The 19,796-nt window shown below is 39.8% G+C and overlaps 1 protein-coding gene and 1 long non-coding RNA gene across 2 annotated transcripts in view; both read right to left on the bottom strand.

The window, feature by feature from the left end:
• LOC138042624 (very low-density lipoprotein receptor-like) overlaps positions 1 to 19,796 on the bottom strand; it is a 99,578-nt gene that overhangs the window by 50,125 nt on the left and 29,657 nt on the right. The gene's annotated exons all lie outside the window — the stretch shown is intronic.
• Positions 1,743 to 3,421, bottom strand: LOC138041219 (uncharacterized). Its single transcript, XR_011130771.1, has 2 exons — positions 2,928 to 3,421; positions 1,743 to 2,451 (listed from the first exon to the last, which is right to left on the bottom strand). It is a non-coding gene; the product is annotated as an uncharacterized lncRNA (long non-coding RNA).

The following is a 19,796-nucleotide window of genomic DNA, read 5'->3' as shown; positions in this document are numbered from 1 at the left end:
TAGCAACGAGAATAACAAACCACGCGACGTAAACTGTGGTTATATACTAACATATTTACATAACACCGACTTACAGCAGTTCAAAATCCAAGTAAAGAGAAAATGTTACTGTGTATCAAACTCGAGCTGAAGAATAGGTTAATGGACTTAGTAACTGGAGTCAAAAAGAAGGGACAAAACACTACTACTAACAATTTACAATGAATTCTAACTTTGTAGAATGAACTACTGTCGTTATTGTTGAGGCTAACGTAATTGGAAAGGGAGTGCTAGACTGAGTCTTACTCCCAAGTACCTAAAAGAGCGGAGACAAAAAGTGGTGGTTTGTTCTTGGGAAGTGAGAGAATAGAAAGATTTAGCATTGCGTTAACGGCAAGCGGAAAGCTAGAATTTGCGTTTCGCCTGAATTCAAGAGAAACTTGTTTAATCAGTTTTAGTTAATTTGTCTGTTATCTGCAAATATCTCCAGGGGCACCCAACGATAATCTTTGGTGAAATACGTGCTCGGGAGGGCCAAACTGCTCCAAGAATTTCGTTTCCACGTTGCCAAACAGCTATAGACTTGTTAAGAGTCGCAACCAGGGAAAAGTAGTCCCTTACGTTTTCGGAAAGGATATTTTTGTAATTTTTGACACTTCAAAAGGTCACCTGAATCCTTTCTGCAGTTTCTGAAAATCATGAAGATATCATTCCCCAAACGTTTCGGACACTTCAATTTTCAGCTAAGATTTCCGAACTGGTCAAATTGTTCTAGGTGATAAAAACATCTCTTTAGAAAGGAGCCTAGAAATGTCCCTCAAAGGCTTTTGGCTTAATTTGCGCGTTGCGTGTCCTTGATATCTCGCAGCTTCTCGAGAGGAAAGAAACAATTTAGAACAAGAACATTTCGTCGTTTGTCGTTTCATAAACCCAATACTAAAAATCTCTAATGAGATTACAGCAGTTGAAATTGATGGAACTCAACGGAAACATGTTTCAAGTACAGTGGGCCCGAATTTGAAAATATACTTTTGTAGACTGAAAAAAGCCATCTTGGCTAAAGGTCGTTTTAGAGCTGATGTTTTCAAAATTTCATTTTTTAAGCGTCGTATCGTTGACTTCTGGAATGGCTTGCCTGTAGCTATTAGGAATGAACAATTCAGCAATTATCACCGTTTCGTAAGAAAGTGAATGAGTTTTATACTGAAGCACATGACCAACTATTTTCCTTGGAGCAATGCTTGGGATTTTAGGACACCAATTTTACGCCCAAATATGGACAAAAATAAAATCGAAACTGCAAGCGCGGGAAAATGCACGCGCTACGTTACATCCAAATAAGGAAATTTTAAACTCAAAAAACCCCCAGCTCTGAACCGAGTTAAAAGCTTCAAGGTCACGAGCTTCTGTTTTATATTAACAAGTTCAATTGAAATCAGGAGAGATTTTACAGTTCTTAGATTATTTGGAGTGCGTTGAAATGATTTCACTCCAGATACCCCCTATTCAGTTTAATTTATAATTTTTGCGTTTTATTCATTTTGTTTTGATCATCTGTGTAATAATTGTATTGAGGAAATAATAGATAAATAAATAAATAAATAAATAAGTTGTCAATAAATAAATAAATAGATATAATGTAGACGCGATATGAAAACGAAACGGAATTCATTGCGTTCGAGGAAAACGCATTCTAATAGTTTCCCAAACCCCAGACCCAAAACTCGACCCCACCCCTCACAACAAACAGTTCAGTACGTCTGTAAATTACAGGATACACCTTTATTTTCAAACAAAACTGATTCACTCAGGTTACGAAGATTTCTCGTTTAGACGTTTTCGAGAAGCATCAACCGGAAATGCCGAAATGAATCGTTTTAGTTCAAAAAAGACACCAGCCGATCAAGCTTATCAATAAACAATGGAACCGCTTGGCTCCATAGTAACCACGTTCAAATAATCTTTCACTGACTTGTCCGTAGCTGGGTTTACCAAATTGAGTCTTCAATTCCATTCCCCAATTCGATCAATTGCATGAAAGACAGCTCTTAATTTACCAATATATGAGTCGACGGTTTTGTAACACAGCCTCAAGGGACAGCGACACTGATGAATTCCCTTCAGTCCAAGAAAGTTGGATCCTTAAATACTAGAAATCGACAAGTATCGCTAGGGGTGACACTAATCAAGCTGGGACGCTCAGGAAGCTAACCAAGAAAATTCTCCAGCTCCTTCTGGAGGGAATCTTTCTGTTTATACGGTAACTTGTATCCTGATAAAATAACGCCAGCTTGTGTAAAAGGTCTTAATCGCCTGGAGGCTCTTGCTATCCAGGCTACCATGCTTGAGTGGTGTTGCCATCTGTCTTTTATATCCACAACGCTGGCAGAACCGAAAATCAAAATCATTCGCATAGCCACAACTCGGACATCTCACTGAGGCAACGGACAACTTGGCCACTCTTGCAAGATTCTATGGATAATAGGAAAACAAGTGTCAACAATACTAGAAGGGAGAACAAAACAAAGGAATGTTTACTCGAGTATCAATTTCGTGATAGTTGTCAGATAAAAATAGTGAATTACATTATATAAACGTAAGGGAGAAAGCCCAAAAGTCTCCTGTGATCCCTGGGTGAGGTACCCAGCCATCTTTGGAAGGCATTAACAGTGCACGTCGATCACCCGTCTCCGCGAATTTCATAGATCTGAACGAATACCTCCTGATCAAGGGCCACAAGTACTTATTAGGGTAGGTAATCAAGGTGACCAAAGTGCAATGTTTCCTTTAGATCGAGATGAAACGGCGCATGGGTCCAACCAAGAGAATTGACGGAAAAAGACATGGACGATCCAGAAACGCAACCCCCCGACTTAAATCTTGGGCAAACAAATTCACTCCACATGAGGCTGGTGAGGGGCAGGGAGAAATGTGTGGCAGAGGATTACCGTCTAGATCACATATCACATTGGCGTCTAATGCCATAGGGTCGCAGGTGTGACCAGTCGGGCCACCAAACTCCCTCGACCAGATTCCAGATTTCTGGGTGAAGCTTGCTATCGAGAACGGACAAACGACATGACGGAACATTTGCTGGATTGTCACCAGATACTGTGTAGCTAATGCGAAGGGAGATGTTCAATCGCGTTGTAGTAAAGAATAATCTCTTGATCATCCTATTCAAATTAAGATACACTCCTTTCTCCCTGTCTAGACCATGCATCCACTACGGCTCTGTTATCCACATGCGCGTCCACCCATGCATTTCGTAATAGGTTTGGGAAAGAAGTAAGGGCGGTATCCAAAGTCAAAGCCTCCCTGCTGGAAATGTCGAGGGTTTTCTCCTCCTCATTCCAATAGACCGATGTGGTAACAGTTTCATGTAAAAACACCAAGGCCACCCAGCCGGATCCAGATGAGAGAGAGATCTGTGCGTGACGTTCATCTTTCCACGGAAGGGGATCATCCCAAGTTTCAAGGAAGAGCCAATTAGCAATCTCGTCACGGAGATTCCTATCGATCTTAGGGCGCGTTCGATTGACCGTATTCCGGAATAGGAATACATGGAATATAAGTTAGAAATCCTCGATTTTAGGGAGATTCACATTAAAATTGTCAAATAGCTGCTAAAATGCTACTTTAAACATATTTTTGTTATCCTTGCTGCTGCTGCTTCGAAACGCGCCAAACATACCGTTTTAATCATCACTCTACGTATTCTTATTCCCGAATAGGGTACACATGCCTTTAGAAATGGCCAATTTATTTCCCTTGTAAACAGGAGGGAACCTGGAACGGCAAGAGAAAACTAAACTCACTTGCGCACTAGTCGTTGGAGGGTCTTGATTGACACAGTTGAACAACCCAAAATGTGACGCACCAAAGTAAGAAATTTCTCCTTCTTGGCCGGGATGAGACAGAACGCTTGCCGAGTAGAATCCGAAAGGAAACCCAAGTACGGTACAATTTTAGCTTGGTATAAAATAGACTTGGAAAGGCCTAAAAAATAACCCGATTGAACTAAATAATAGGTAACCAAAAAAATGGCTGAACTGGCATGCAGCCGCCAAGTTTTTTTCATGCCATGTCCGCAGGTGCATGGGAGTAAGGACCACGGTCGAGATCCACTTGAAGTTGGCCATTGTGGTGGTCATCAATGTATAACAAGCATGGAATGCCTAGTGAACGGAAGAAATTGGTGGCCACAAGACTAGTTAAATGATAGATAAAAGGTGAGATCTTCCAACCAAAGGGGAGCGTGTTGTAGAGGAAATACCGACCACCCCACTGGATCCCAAAATAAGTTTGACTTTCCTCAGAGGTCCTCAGACAACACTAAATGATCGTATCCTGACTTATCATCCAGAATTGTTTGATAAGACTTCCGTCCAACATATCGTAGAAGGTGAACAAGACTGTCTAACTTAAACGGTTCATCAGCCATCTAAATATTAAGGAAGCAGGCATCGTGGCACAACCTAGACTTTGTTGGCTCCACGGTTAGCGGTAATACAAGATGGGGTGAAGAAACCCGACTAACACGACCCAACAAAGACACTGCACCTAAGTGGATCCTGTCGAGCAACGTTTTGCGTACATAGTCAACAAAATGTAGACGTGAAGGGTTATGGCTAAACCGAACGGGTAGTGGGCTAGCCGAATTATAAGACCTTCCTTTGAAACACCCTGAAAGATGCGAAAAAAAGTCTTCTACGGATACTTTTTCCCGAATCCAATGCAAAACTTATGTTTGTTGGCGGCTCGGAAGATCGCCTACAATCTCTTCCCATCGCTCCGCATGATTGTGAAGTTCCCCAGCACAAAAGTGATCTGGATCTCTGAACTGTAATTCTGAAACACTCCCAAGGGCATCACCCTGAATACCTTTCTGAATTCTCTTCTTTGGCATCGTTGTCAGCCCCATACTGGCCCCAGAAGGGTTTCTCCTCCAATCAACCCAACGAACAGATTGGGGTGGCGAATGGGCCACGGCTAAGACAACTTTGTCATCAAAGGATGCATCGAGCTCCCATTCCCATGCCAAATGAGAGGATCCCAAAAGAAAGACAAAGGAGGAAAAAACAGGCATGGGTGGAGGTCTAAATAATGACACTAATAATAATTATAGTGTGTGAGTAGGGGAAAACCCAAAGGCCAGTAGGGGGTGACAATTGTGACTCAGAATGAAAAGGGGGACGAGAAAACAACAGTAAAAGAATACAGTCAAAGAATAAACCATCAGTGTGATAACAGTCATTTACAAACCCATGGAAGAGCTATGGGAACAAAGATGGTCATTGCTTTTGCAAACACCTTCACGACCAGAATAGAAAATCAAATATTGAGACAGATTTGCACCCAACCGTTTTTTGGAAAAGGGATATTTACGATGTGTTTTCACTATGGAACACAAGTCTAGACAAAATAGGTAGCTTTGCTTAGTCGTATTGAAAGTTATGGGGCCTACAGCTTCAGAGCTTCGCTTTAACTAAAAGGTCCTTAAGAGATTTTCCCTTGTGATAAGATATGAGGGGAGGCTCCTTAAAAATAGACTATGGTAACGCCATTTTTTATGGCCTCCCACGTGGATCCCAGCGACAGAGATCATGAAGCTACAAAGACTACAAAACACAGCTGCCCGGATTACCTCGAGAACCAAGAAATGCTAACACATAACACCAGTCCTGAGACAGCTTCATTGGCTTCCAGTAGAAGAATGGATTGTATTCAAGATCCTGTCAATAACATACAAAGCGTTACATGGCATGGCCCCAGATTACATAAAGGATCTTTTTCACAACTGATTACAAACCTACACGAGCTCAACGGTCCGCCTCTGCAAACAGCCTGTAATTCCAAAAACAAGACTTTCTACCTATGGCGACAGAGCTTTCAGTGCCGTTGCACCAAAGCTGTGGAAGAGTTTACCACTCGAACTTAAAAATACTAATTCATATGATAATTTTCGACTTTCATATTTCGTAAAGCCTATGGACTATAATCCGTACTTAACATTTTCATCTATTTAAGCTAGGCATTTTCAATTTTCATTTCGAATTATTTTATTTCACTAAATATCTTTTCATTCTTGAAAATCAACTTGTTAACGCATTGAGATTTAAATAATGCGTACAAAGAACGTTGTATTATTATTATTATTATTATTATTATTATTATTATTACCATTATTATTAAAGAAATATCTCAGCCGTTGCTGGTTTTGCATAAGGTGCCATTTTCTCATTAGTATTCTCTTCAGGCTAGGTAAAGCCTGGTGGTATTGTGTAACAAAAGCTACAATAAGCGCCAAAAGTGTTGAGACACGTTTTCCAGTTAAGGAATCTTGAACACCCCCCACCCCCTAAATCTTTTCATCTAACTCCCTCCCCCCTTAACAATGTTGTTTTCTTATTGCAAACACTTCCTTTTTCTCTTACCAACATTGAAGGGGGGAGGCGGGGGGAGAGGGGGTAGTACAAGTGGAAAATGTAACGTTCAAGTGATTTTTGCCTAATTGCAGTCGTCCCAGTTCAGTGTCTCAACTACTTTTGTCGCTTATTGTAGAACCTTTTAAGTGCGAATTTGTTTCTCTGATTTAGGGGTGTTTTCCTGTTGGCACTTTCTTAAAATTGCAGCAGGGTAGCCTCTTTCTAACAGGCGGTTTTGAAAATTTCTATTCCTTTCAAATGTGATCTGTGCGAGGAATTAGTCCTTAGAAGTCTGAGCGCTACTCCTTTAATGAGGCCTCTCTTCATGCCTGGTGGGTGCCACGAGTAGTCTGAGTACTGAAATGTTTCTGTTGGTTTATAATGCGTTTGCACGTCAAGGTGATTCCTTGTCGAATCCATGAGGAGCTTAGGCCGACTCAGGAATTCTCGGCTGGATGTCTCCTGACGGTGTAGATATCCATCAACAAAGGCTAAAAACATAACACAAAAGGTGTTTCGTATTCAGAAAAGTGTTAAAGCATTCAGGATCGATCAGATTGTACTATGAACTTACGTTAAGCAGAAAAAAGTAGTTATTGAATGACCATATTTAGGGGCGAGATGATTTTTGTGGGGAACACAAATCTATTTCAGTTCGTTTGCGCACATCGACAGTGGCGGTTAGTGCTGGGACACGGAACCATTTTTCGATCTATAGGATTTATGGATTAACTCTCCCACCCGGGGAAAAATGGTACAGGTCGCCGTCGTCTCTCGACGACCAGCACTACTTCTACGCTCCTCGCCGCTGGTGAGCGAGAAGACCTCTGGCATCCAGCGTAAAATGTTTGTCAATTTGTCGAAGGAAAGTTTTTTCAGCTCTTTCGAAGAGAGATTTGTCGCCTTCAAGTCGGTAATTTTTTGCGGGAAAATGGTGATCACGTTCCGAAATTCGACGGGTCTAATCTGCAGATCGCAGGTCGCAGGTCACATGTTGCAGTCATTGTTTCACCAATACAGAAAGTATCCTAAACATTCTTAAAAGCTAACCTTAGGCCTAAAAACTTTTGTTTAGGCCTAATTAGGCCTAAGGTTAGCTTTTAATAATGTTTAGGATACTTTCTGTATTGGTGAAACAATGACCTGTGCAACCTGTGACCTGCGGACCTGCAACCTGCAGATTAGCTCGCCGTCCGAAATTCTGGTAAAAACGTGGACGAAGCTTACGGAATAACTTTGGTTGACCTCTGTGGGGGGATTAATTGAGCAGTCGTCGTCTGAATGCCATGGATTTCGGTATTCAGATGTTTTCAAACGAGTTATGGAGGCAGTAAACAATGTTGACGTCGGGGAATTCGGTGCTGGAAGCCTTCCCGGTATACAGGCTCACGCTCAAACGTTGAGGTAAAATAATTGCTGTTAGGTTCAATTTCATGATATCGGGATATCATGAAAGCAGGAAATTGATAAGTCTGTGATTAATATTGAATGTGCCTCCCTGTGACATGCTGAGAAATCAATTAGCCCGGAATGAAATTTTACACAGCTACAATTAGGCATTCTAAATTTCCCAGTTCCTCAGTTGTCGAGTTCCATAAGTATAAAACTTAAGAATGGTTTGCTTTAAAATCAGAAAAGAACCAATTCACCGTTGCTGTTGAGAAAAGTGTATGCCAGGCAAAACAAGTTGCATCTCGGTAGCCTGAAAGTTAACTGACAAAATAATTTGCCTGTGTTTAAATTAACAAATACACCAATACATCACTAACGTTTCATGTTTAACCGAAGAATTAGGCCGGGAAGCAGATGTTCGAAGGTGTAATAGCTGTTGAGTTTTATTCCTCAGTTATCGAGTTCCATAAGTATAAAACTTAAAAATGGATTGCTTTAAAATCAGAAAAGAACCAATTCACCGTTGCTGTTGAGAAAGGTGTATGCCAGGCAAAACTAGTTGCATCTCGGCAGCCTGACTAAAAGTTAAGAAATAATTTGCCTGTGTTTATATTAACAAATACACCAATACATCACTAACGTTTCATTTTTAACCGGAAAATTAGGGAAGCAGATGTTCGAAGGTGTAATAGCTGTAGAGTTTTATTCCTCAGTTATCGAGTTCCATAAGTATAAAACTTAAAAATGGTTTGCTTTAAAATCAGACAAGAACCAATTCACCGTTGCTGTTGAGAAAAGTGTATGCCAGGCAAAACAAGTTGCATCTCGGTAGCCTGAAAGTTAACTGACAAAATAATTTGCCTGTGTTTAAATTAACAAATACACCAATACATCACTAACGTTTCATGTTTAACCGAAGAATTAGGCCGGGAAGCAGATGTTTGAAGGTGTAATAGCTGTTGAGTTTTATTCCTCAGTTATCGAGTTCCATAAGTATAATACTTAAAAATGGTTTGCTTTAAAATCAGAAAAGAACCAATTCACCGTTGCTGTTGAGAAAAGTGTATGCCAGGCAAAACAAGTTGCATCTCGGTAGCCTGAAAGTTAACTGACAAAATAATTTGTCTGTGTTTAAATTAACAAATACACCAATACATCACTAACGTTTCATGTTTAACCGAAGAATTAGGCCGGGAAGCAGATGTTTGAAGGTGTAATAGCTGTTGAGTTTTATTCCTCAGTTATCGAGTTCCATAAGTATAATACTTAAAAATGGTTTGCTTTAAAATCAGAAAAGAACCAATTCACCGTTGCTGTTGAGAAAAGTGTATGCCAGGCAAAACAAGATGCATCTCGGTAGCCTGACAGTTAAGAAATAATTTGTCTGTGTTAAAATTAACAAATACACCAATACATCACTAACGTTTCATGTTTAACCGGAGAATTAGGGAAGCAGATGTTCGAAGGTGTAATAGCTGTAGAGTTTTATTCCTCAGTTATCGAGTTCCATAAGTATAAAACTTAAAAATGGTTTGCTTTAAAATCAGAAAAGAACCAATTCACCGTTGCTGTTGAGAAAAGTGTATGCCAGGCAAAACAAGATGCATCTCGGTAGCCTGACAGTTAAGAAATAATTTGTCTGTGTTAAAATTAACAAATACACCAATACATCACTAACGTTTCATGTTTAACCGAAGAATTAGGGAAGCAGATGTTCGAAGGTGTAATGGCTGTTGAGTTTTATTCATATTTCACTAAATATCTTTTCATTCTTGAAAATCAACTTGTTAACGCATTGAGATTTATATAATGTGTACAAAGAACGTTGTATTATTATTATTATTATTATTATTATTATTATTATTATTATTATTATTACCATTATTATTAAAGAAATATCTCAGCCGTTGCTGGTTTTGCATAAGGTGCCATTTTCTCATTAGTATTCTCTTCAGGCTAGGTAAAGCCTGGTGGTATTGTGTAACAAAAGCTACAATAAGCGCCAAAAGTGTTGAGACACGTTTTCCAGTTAAGGAATCTTGAACACCCCCCACCCCCTAAATCTTTTCATCTAACTCCCTCCCCCCTTAACAATGTTGTTTTCTTATTGCAAACACTTCCTTTTTCTCTTACCAACATTGAAGGGGGGAGGCGGGGGGAGAGGGGGTAGTACAAGTGGAAAATGTAACGTTCAAGTGATTTTTGCCTAATTGCAGTCGTCCCAGTTCAGTGTCTCAACTACTTTTGTCGCTTATTGTAGAACTTTTTAAGTGCGAATTTGTTTCTCTGATTTAGGGGTGTTTTCCTGTTGGCACTTTCTTAAAATTGCAGCAGGGTAGCCTCTTTCTAACAGGCGGTTTTGAAAATTTCTATTCCCGGCCTTTCAAATGTGATCTGTGCGAGGAATTAGTCCTTAGAAGTCTGAGCGCTACTCCTTTAATGAGGCCTCTCTTCATGCCTGGTGGGTGCCACGAGTAGTCTGAGTACTGAAATGTTTCTGTTGGTTTATAATGCGTTTGCACGTCAAGGTGATTCCTTGTCGAATCCATGAGGAGCTTAGGCCGACTCAGGAATTCTCGGCTGGATGTCTCCTGACGGTGTAGATATCCATCAACAAAGGCTAAAAACATAACACAAAAGGTGTTTCGTATTCAGAAAAGTGTTAAAGCATTCAGGATCGATCAGATTGTACTATGAACTTACGTTAAGCAGAAAAAAGTAGTTATTGAATAACCATATTTAGGGGCGAGATGATTTTTGTGGGGAACACAAATCTATTTCAGTTCGTTTGCGCACATCGACAGTGGCGGTTAGTGCTGGGACACGGAACCATTTTTCGTTCTATAGGATTTATGGATTAACTCTCCCACCCAGGGAAAAATGGTACAGGTCGCCGTCGTCTCTCGCCGACCAGCAATACTTCTACGCTCCTCGCCGCTGGTGAGCGAGAAGACCTCTGGCATCCAGCGTAAAATGTTTGTCAATTTGTCGAAGGAAAGTTATTTCAGCTCTTTCGAAGAGAGATTTGTCGCCTTCAAGTCGGTAATTTTTTGCGGGAAAATGGTGATCACGTTCCGAAATTCGACGGGTCTAATCTGCAGATCGCAGGTCGCAGGTCACATGTTGCAGTCATTGTTTCACCAATACAGAAAGTATCCTAAACATTCTTAAAAGCTAACCTTAGGCCTAAAAACTTTTGTTTAGGCCTAATTAGGCCTAAGGTTAGCTTTTAAGAATGTTTAGGATACTTTCTGTATTGGTGAAACAATGACCTGTGCAACCTGTGACCTGCGGACCTGCAACCTGCAGATTAGCTCGCCGTCCGAAATTCTGGTAAAAACGTGGACGAAGCTTACGGAATAACTTTGGTTGACCTCTGTGGGGGGATTAATTGAGCAGTCGTCGTCTGAATGCCATGGATTTCGGTATTCAGATGTTTTCAAACGAGTTATGGAGGCAGTAAACAATGTTGACGTCGGGGAATTCGGTGCTGGAAGCCTTCCCGGTATACAGGCTCACGCTCAAACGTTGAGGTAAAATAATTGCTGTTAGGTTCAATTTCATGATATCGGGATATCATGAAAGCAGGAAATTGATAAGTCTGTGATTAATATTGAATGTGCCTCCCTGTGACATGCTGAGAAATCAATTAGCCCGGAATGAAATTTTACACAGCTACAATTAGGCATTCTAAATTTCCCAGTTCCTCAGTTGTCGAGTTCCATAAGTATAAAACTTAAGAATGGTTTGCTTTAAAATCAGAAAAGAACCAATTCACCGTTGCTGTTGAGAAAAGTGTATGTCAGGCAAAACAAGTTTCATCTCGGTAGCCTGAAAGTTAACTGACAAAATAATTTGCCTGTGTTTAAATTAACAAATACACCAATACATCACGAACGTTTCATGTTTAACCGGAGAATTAGGCCGGGAAGCAGATGTTCGAAGGTGTAATAGCTGTTGAGTTTTATTCCTCAGTTATCGAGTTCCATAAGTATGAAACTTAAAAATGGATTGCTTTAAAATCAGAAAAGAACCAATTCACCGTTGCTGTTGAGAAAGGTGTATGCCAGGCAAAACTAGTTGCATCTCGGCAGCCTGACTAAAAGTTAAGAAATAATTTGCCTGTGTTTATATTAACAAATACACCAATACATCACTAACGTTTCATGTTTAACCGGAAAATTAGGGAAGCAGATGTTCGAAGGTGTAATAGCTGTAGAGTTTTATTCCTCAGTTATCGAGTTCCATAAGTATAAAACTTAAAAATGGTTTGCTTTAAAATCAGACAAGAACCAATTCACCGTTGCTGTTGAGAAAAGTGTATGCCAGGCAAAACAAGTTGCATCTCGGTAGCCTGAAAGTTAACTGACAAAATAATTTGCCTGTGTTTAAATTAACAAATACACCAATACATCACTAACGTTTCATGTTTAACCGAAGAATTAGGCCGGGAAGCAGATGTTTGAAGGTGTAATAGCTGTTGAGTTTTATTCCTCAGTTATCGAGTTCCATAAGTATAATACTTAAAAATGGTTTGCTTTAAAATCAGAAAAGAACCAATTCACCGTTGCTGTTGAGAAAAGTGTATGCCAGGCAAAACAAGATGCATCTCGGTAGCCTGACAGTTAATAAATAATTTGTCTGTGTTAAAATTAACAAATACACCAATACATCACTAACGTTTCATGTTTAACCGAAGAATTAGGGAGGCAGATGTTCGAAGGTGTAATGGCTGTTGAGTTTTATTCCTCTGTTATCGAGTTCCATAAGTATAAAACTTAAAAATGGTTTGCTTTAAAATCAGAAAAGAACCAATTCACCGTTGCCTTTGAGAAAAGTGTATGCCAGGCAAAACAAGTTGCATCTCGACAGCCTGAAAGTTAAAAAATAATTTGCCTGTGTTTAAATTAACAAATACACCAATACATCACTAACGTTTCATGTTTAACCGGAGAATTAGGGAGGCAGATGTTCGAAGGTGTAATGGCTGTTGAGTTTTATTCCTCAGTTATCGAGTTCCATAAGTATAAAACTTAAAAATGGTTTGCTTTAAAATCAGAAAAGAACCAATTCACCGTTACTGTTGAGAAAAGTGTATGCCAGGCAAAACAAGTTGCATGTCGGTAGCCTGAAAGTTAACTGACAAAATAATTTGCCTGTGTTTAAACAGTTAACAAATATACCAATACATCACTAACGTTTCATGTTAACCGGAGAATTAGGGAAGCAGATGTTCGAAGGTGTAATAGCTGTAGAGTTTTATTCCCCAGTTATCGAGTTCCATAAGTATAAAACTTAAAAATGGATTGCTTTAAAATCAGAAAAGAACCAATTCACCGTTGCTGTTGAGAGAAGCGTGTGCGTGTGCAAAGCAAGTTGCATCTCGGTAGCCTGAAAATTAAGATATAATTTCCTGTGTTTAAATTAATTTGAAATAAAGAGAATAAAGAAATAATTTTCCATTTTTTAATTGCATGATGCTGGCCGTTGTAAACCGTGTTTTAGAAAATATTTCAGATTGATTTATTGTGCCTGTGGACTATTTTGACACGTCACTCAAAATTAATTTAAAGTAATTTGAGATATTTGTCGTCATTAAAACTTTACGACGAAGTCGACCCAACAAATGTGTCGAGATTAACACCTCTCTCTCCCTTTGTCTTTCGCTCTGCCTTTTTAGTGTGAGTCTTGTTACAACTCCCACTGAGATTTTGGTAATTTCTTTTTACCTAAACAGCGGGGACCCACATTCCTGACCCAAGTTAAGCTCCTCATGAGTTGAATCTCATATGTACACCGTGGGAAATGGCTTATGGAATCTTCAGAAACCTTGACTGACTGCTTATACTTATCTTGATGCAAGTTTTAGAAATATGATCAGTAAAATTTAGCTTTATATCATTTATCAGTCCAAAAAGGACAAAAGGCGTGTAAGCAGGAAACGAAAAAACATAATCCTTAGCCGACATCACGGCCTCCTGATGAGGATGACAATACTTCTCTCTCTCTCTCTCCATTCTATCTTCGGCTTGCTTGTACTCGTTCCTAGATCCCATCGCTTCTCTTAGCCGGCAAGGCCTTCGCACGAAAAAACAATAAATTAACGATTATCGTTAGCTAATGGGCCATTTTCGAAATATCAAATATTCAGCTTGATAGCGAAGATAAAAGCAATAGAAACAGGTCTTTGGAATGAATGTGAAAAAGTTTTACATATCACCCACTTTTCTTTGTCTTTGTCCCCTAAACCTCTCTTTCAAGCTAAATTTTAATATATCGAAGAAGGCCTATTGTCACTTGCTTTGAATTTACAATAATCGTTGATTTAGGACAGTGTGTCCCAGGACTTGTGGTAGCAAAGAAAACAAGGAAATAAAACATCATATCCATGCATTGGACTGAACAGGGAGTTTCTACTCTATAGAACAGCTTCTTTCTCACGGCAAAGTACGTTTTGTCGCCGAAAAGTAAGTTTTGCCGTGAGAAAGTAAGTTTTGCCGTGGAAAAGAAAGTTTGCCGTGAGAAAGTCAGTTTTGCCGTTGAAAAGAAAGTTTTGCCGTGGAAAAGTAAGTTTTGCCGTAGCAGCTTTGGGCCACAGGAAACCAACCTTTTGCAGTGTTTAATGTTGTTTGTTGCCGAGTGATAACACAGCATTATCAAATAATATAAAAATATTGTCCCTGAGCAGCTAGCAGTGTGGTGGTCAACCGGTTAGGTGACGGGTTAATCAGCATTCCCAGGTTCGAGCCGGTCGTATGTCCATACACTTGGGTTATCCTTTGAAAAATATATGACCATTTTCCATTAATCCATATCAAGCTTTCAGTCTTCTAAATTAATGATAATAGTAAATTCAGAGCAAATTACGAATTAATGATAATCATTGATTCAAGGTAGAGAATGGGCTGGAGAAAGCGAAGGGCCAACTGGCTTTCGTTCTCAGCCTTTGACACCTAAGAAGGCCGGGCGGCTCTGGGCTCGAGAATGCATGGACTAAAGATAGGGGGTCGACTGCATGACTAACAAGGAACTGCTAGTGGTCTACAAATGCCTCAGATCAAACGCAAGAAACATGACGCGTGTGAACACAGAGGGCTCAAACTCGGGGTGACTGAATATATTAGGATGTCAAGGGATCGAATCCAGTTTTATGAAAAAAAAAAAACAAAAACACACAACAACAGTGAGTCAGAGAACAATTTTGCGAAAATAAGCAAATGAGAACATTGCGTGACGACCATCGTGGAACTGCATGTATTGCGGAGAAGGTTTTTACGAACTTAAACATTAAAATGTGGTTTTAAAATGTGGAGCCAAGCGAGTCTTAAGTGTCTCTAGGAGTAAGCGTATATGGCCACAAAAACTCCAATTTCAGTCGTAAATTCTCTTAATTTCGAAAACCAAACTAAGATGTCCCCTTTCGTAGCTTCCCTATATTCCTTATTGTTTTTTACTGATTTCCACCATAAGTGAAGAAAAGATGCCGAACATTCGGAAAAAAAACAGTTCAGGAGAATAACGACAAATATTGAAACAAAAAAGAATTGGAAAAAAGAGTTGTACGAAACCAAAACACCGTCGCCCGAAAACGGAGCAATGTTTCAACGACGTGAGTCAAGTTTGTGAAATGAATTAACTAGTGGAATATGTCTTAACAAAATCTTGGGAGAGTTTGTTCAGACCATCGCTAAAAAGAAATCGTTTGGTGTTGTATGCCTCACTGAACGACTGACAAATGTGGCTGGAATCCATAAAAAAAAAAAAAAAATCGAAAATTCTTCACAACTTGTTGCAACGTTGTGTGTAAGGTAAAGTAAAACTGTTGCGATAATCTCGAATTTCTATCCAAACGCTTTCAATCAGATCAAAACGACAAAGTTGGCAGCGAGTTTGAGATTGTTTACGTGAGAACTCGAAAATAGAGTGAAGTTGAATTCAACCACAATAGGTAGGTGGTGATTGACACAAAGTTAATTCTAGCTAGCCAATCACAATTTTTACGATTAGAATCTGAGCGTAACAAATTAAATCGAAAAAACAATAGCGTTCTCCCCTTCTTCCACGCTCGCCCTCCTCGTTCTCCCGCCGTTCTCTCTTTTCCTTCTCCTTCCTCTTCCCATTCGAATGCCTGCCACGTAGGGTAGTGCTCACCTTTCCCGTGTTTCTTCTTGATCTCCAGTGCGGCGAGATCTAGAAGGCGAGGTTCGTAGTTGTTCACCTTAATTAATATTTTATTCCACTAAATAAGGTGAATTTCTTTTGTATGGCTTCAGTAACAACTTCGCTCCCATGCCACCAGGAGACATGCGGGAGTCTCAATGTCTCGTAACTTGAGCCATTCAAAAAAGGAATGACGCTAGTGGTACGAACTTTGTTGTCACAACAATATCCGTAAAAATCAATTTTGCAGATTAAAGCGTGTAATATAACATTCAACTTTTTCGGCTGAAATAAAAGAACTGGATATCATGGACCTTTGTTGTTCTTTTTCCGGTTCCGGATTCCTGCTTTTCAAGACGCCCTTTTCAAAAGTACTCTCAATCTGATCCGTTTTTTTGATAGCTAAATTTTTGGTGGCTTCTATCCACTTATCCTTTGTTATCTAAGCATGAGACTAACACAATAATTGTTATAATCGCAACAACATAATTGCATTCCATTTGGATTCACGACCAAGCCGATTTTGTGGCGGAAGGAGGGGTATTTAGAAATAAATTCGCTTCAGAAAATGTACACTTGATGAACTTGGTGCAATTCAGCAAACGGCCTCCAAGACAAAGTACACAATATCGCGTTGCACATTAAGTTCTTTATATATTTTTTCCAATCTCAGAATATACCCCGGACCCCTAAGCAGTCTTCCACCTTCTGTGAACCAAACAAATATTTACCGGCTTTGGTCACGAGTTGGCAGTATAAAACAATTACTGTCAAATTCCAGCTAGCAAAAAAGGATTTTAATTTTAAAAGATACAATTGAGATTTAGAAATTAGAGTGATATCTACAAACAGCATATCCTTAATTTATATAGTTCAGTTAGCGATATAAATCAACGAAAAATTTCCAATGGTTCTGATGGTTGTTATTGCTTATTTTGTTCAGGATTTGGAACAGGGAACGAAATACGCCTAAGTAATGCTAGTTAAAGCGAGTTTCAATCGAGTATCATAAAACCGAAACCAAAGTAATTATTTTGGCCAATCAAAAAGGACGGAGGCAATCCAGTAAACCAATCAAAGCTAGAAGTAATTACACGTAGCCGACAGAAAGCGAGGGAAAATGTCAACGCGCAAGCCACGATTGGTTTCACTTCTGATTGGTTGAAAAAATGGCGCGAGAACTTTCAACCAATCACTGAGTGAAGAAAAGGCAAAACCAAATCAATTCGCTAATTACTTTCGAAACTCAATTTAAAACCGCTCTAATAGTTATTCCTAATGTAGCCCGCGGAGCAGAGTTTCTGTTGGTAGCGAACACTTGATAAATAAAGAAAAAACACTTTATAAAGAAAAGACCGCCACTTTGAAAGAAGCGCAAGGTTAGGGCGAGACTCCTCCCAGCTCTCTTTATCACCCAAAATGACGCACGCTACTTTCGATTCCTTGCAAAAAATACGCCACCCCGCAGGCTAATAAAGACGCAGATTAAAGCCCTCTTTACCGTTGGGATCCCAAAAGAGTGAGCACTTAGACGAAATTCTTCAATACTCTTTCATGAAAACAGAAGCTCAAGATGGATTGGATAGTGTGACTGCACAGGAAAATGTGTGAACGCATGAGACTTCCATTTCGGTACCTTGCTGTACTGCCGTATAGCCCAAGTAATACAGGCTGGTTTAGCAAAAGAACGGGAACATCAGTTGACGACGGCGCGTGCAGAAAAATGTCCATATTAGGTCATGCAGACTAGAGTCGAATCCAGACTATCCGGCTGGACGCTCTCCCGTCGTTCCGTTCTGTTGCTAAATCAGCCTAGTAAATGCTTAGCAACTGCCCTTTCTTTATCTTGCGACATCACAACTGAACCAGCAAACTCAACAAATACATTGTATAGGGATTAAAACTACGCATACTTTGTCTATGTCGGGGTGCCAGAGAGAAAAAGTTTAAATAGCTATTATACACCAACTAAAACAAGTGAAATTAATTAACTCCACTGGCCCTTTGTCATTTGGTCACATTCAAAAACGAACCGAAAACTGAAAATCGAATTGGGATCCACTAATATATACAAGAAAGGGGACCCTGTCAATCTAAAACTAGGGCCCGCTTGCAAACGGACTCAACAGGGATGCTAGTCATGGGTTTTTTAACATCCCTCAAAGAAAAGAATTTGGCAGGGACTGGAGTGACACCTGTCCCACAAATGTAGTTTGTCTTACGACTGAGCTAGGGAGAGGAACGGACCTTTCCCTGAGATGGTTGCATTGCAAAGAGGTTTGTAATGTCATCTCAGAGATGGATCCATCGCTTTCACTAGGTTGGCTGTGGGATGTACGACTTCCGATTTTGTCAAGTTTCATGACGGATTAAAATTGCAATATCAACGTAAACAAAAAAACGGTGAAATATGTTTATCACAGGTTCGGATATTTAACTCCACGAAAGACAAAATAGTTGAGGTTTGGAGCGTTATAATAGGGCATTTTCAAAAGCGTAATACGGAGCTACGGAGCAGAGATGGCGTTGTGGTGAGAGCACTCGCCTGCCACCAATGTGGCCAGGGTTCGATTCCCATACTCGGCGTCATATGTGGGCTGAGTTTGTTGGTTCTCTACTCTCCTCCGAGAGGTTTTCCTCCGGGTACTCCGGTTTCCCCTCTCCACAAAAACCAATATTTGATTTGCTTTGAGTTAATTTCGTTACTGTCCCCGTTTAGTGCTCTAGTGCGTTGCATTGCACTTGAAACAATAATGCATATACAAAGCTTGGGTGCTCCTTACAATTACAGACTCGATTTAGTTCGGTAGTCATTCAAACATGGCAATTTAAGCAACCTCTGGACCAAAGTCTTCACACAGAGGATCATGCATGGATATGTCATTGTAGTACGCAGCTCGCAGGCGGGACCGGTGATGGTACTTTTTCCAATATACTGATACTCCAACGACAACAAAGATGACAAAAAGGGCAGCTGCACAAATGCGTATGATAGCGCCGGTGGATAGATCCTTCGATGAATCTTGTGTGAGCAAACGAAAGATGATTTTCAGAAACATGTCAAAAATTTAGGCTTCGTGATATGCGAGATCAGAATGCTTTGAAAGGCAACTTCTACCAGGTAAATTTCACCCGTTCTTTCCTTGTCTCCTGCAGAAAAACCTGAACAAGAAAGAATTGAAAGAGCAATTCCAGTCTTAAGCTTCACTTGCTTTGGCCCGGAAAATTACACTTTGGCAAACTGAAACATAGTATTTCTTCTAGAATAATTATTACTACAGCCATAAAAAATATACACATGTATTGAAAACTGTTGCAGATGTCCTATTGAAATCCCTATATCACCTCAACAAAGCGTCTGCTTCAATAACGCTGTTGTATAAAAATAAAGGGAAAATGATCATAGTTTGGTCCACGACTAAAAATAATGATAGTAAAGAGGTTCCAAATCGAGTTGACATCACAAACTACTTTGGATTGCTGTTTTCAAATGACTACTTCAATGCAAAGTAGTTTGTGTTGTCAACCTGGTATGGAAACCATATCGCCCTATCTTTCAAGGTCATAGAACAACTTGTGGCTGGTTTCCACTCTTTGTAATCTCCTAATACAGAGACAAACACTGGTTTGGTGCAGGTGCAGAGAATATTTAACAATTATTCCATAAGCGCGCGTTGGATATGAGATGGTAAAAAAGCAACGAAGCGCATAACGCCGAGTTGGCTATAACCCGTCTCATATCCAACAAGTGTGAATAGAATAATAATATTAGGATTAAATTTTCATTAAAATCTGAATGCTTGGACACGTAGACCAACCGATGACCAACGAGACAAC

The sequence above is a fragment of the Montipora capricornis genome, chromosome 3, assembly GCF_036669925.1.
Source record: "Montipora capricornis isolate CH-2021 chromosome 3, ASM3666992v2, whole genome shotgun sequence".
Taxonomy (NCBI): Eukaryota; Metazoa; Cnidaria; class Anthozoa; order Scleractinia; family Acroporidae; genus Montipora; species Montipora capricornis.
This window is presented reverse-complemented; position numbering and strand designations above follow the sequence as displayed.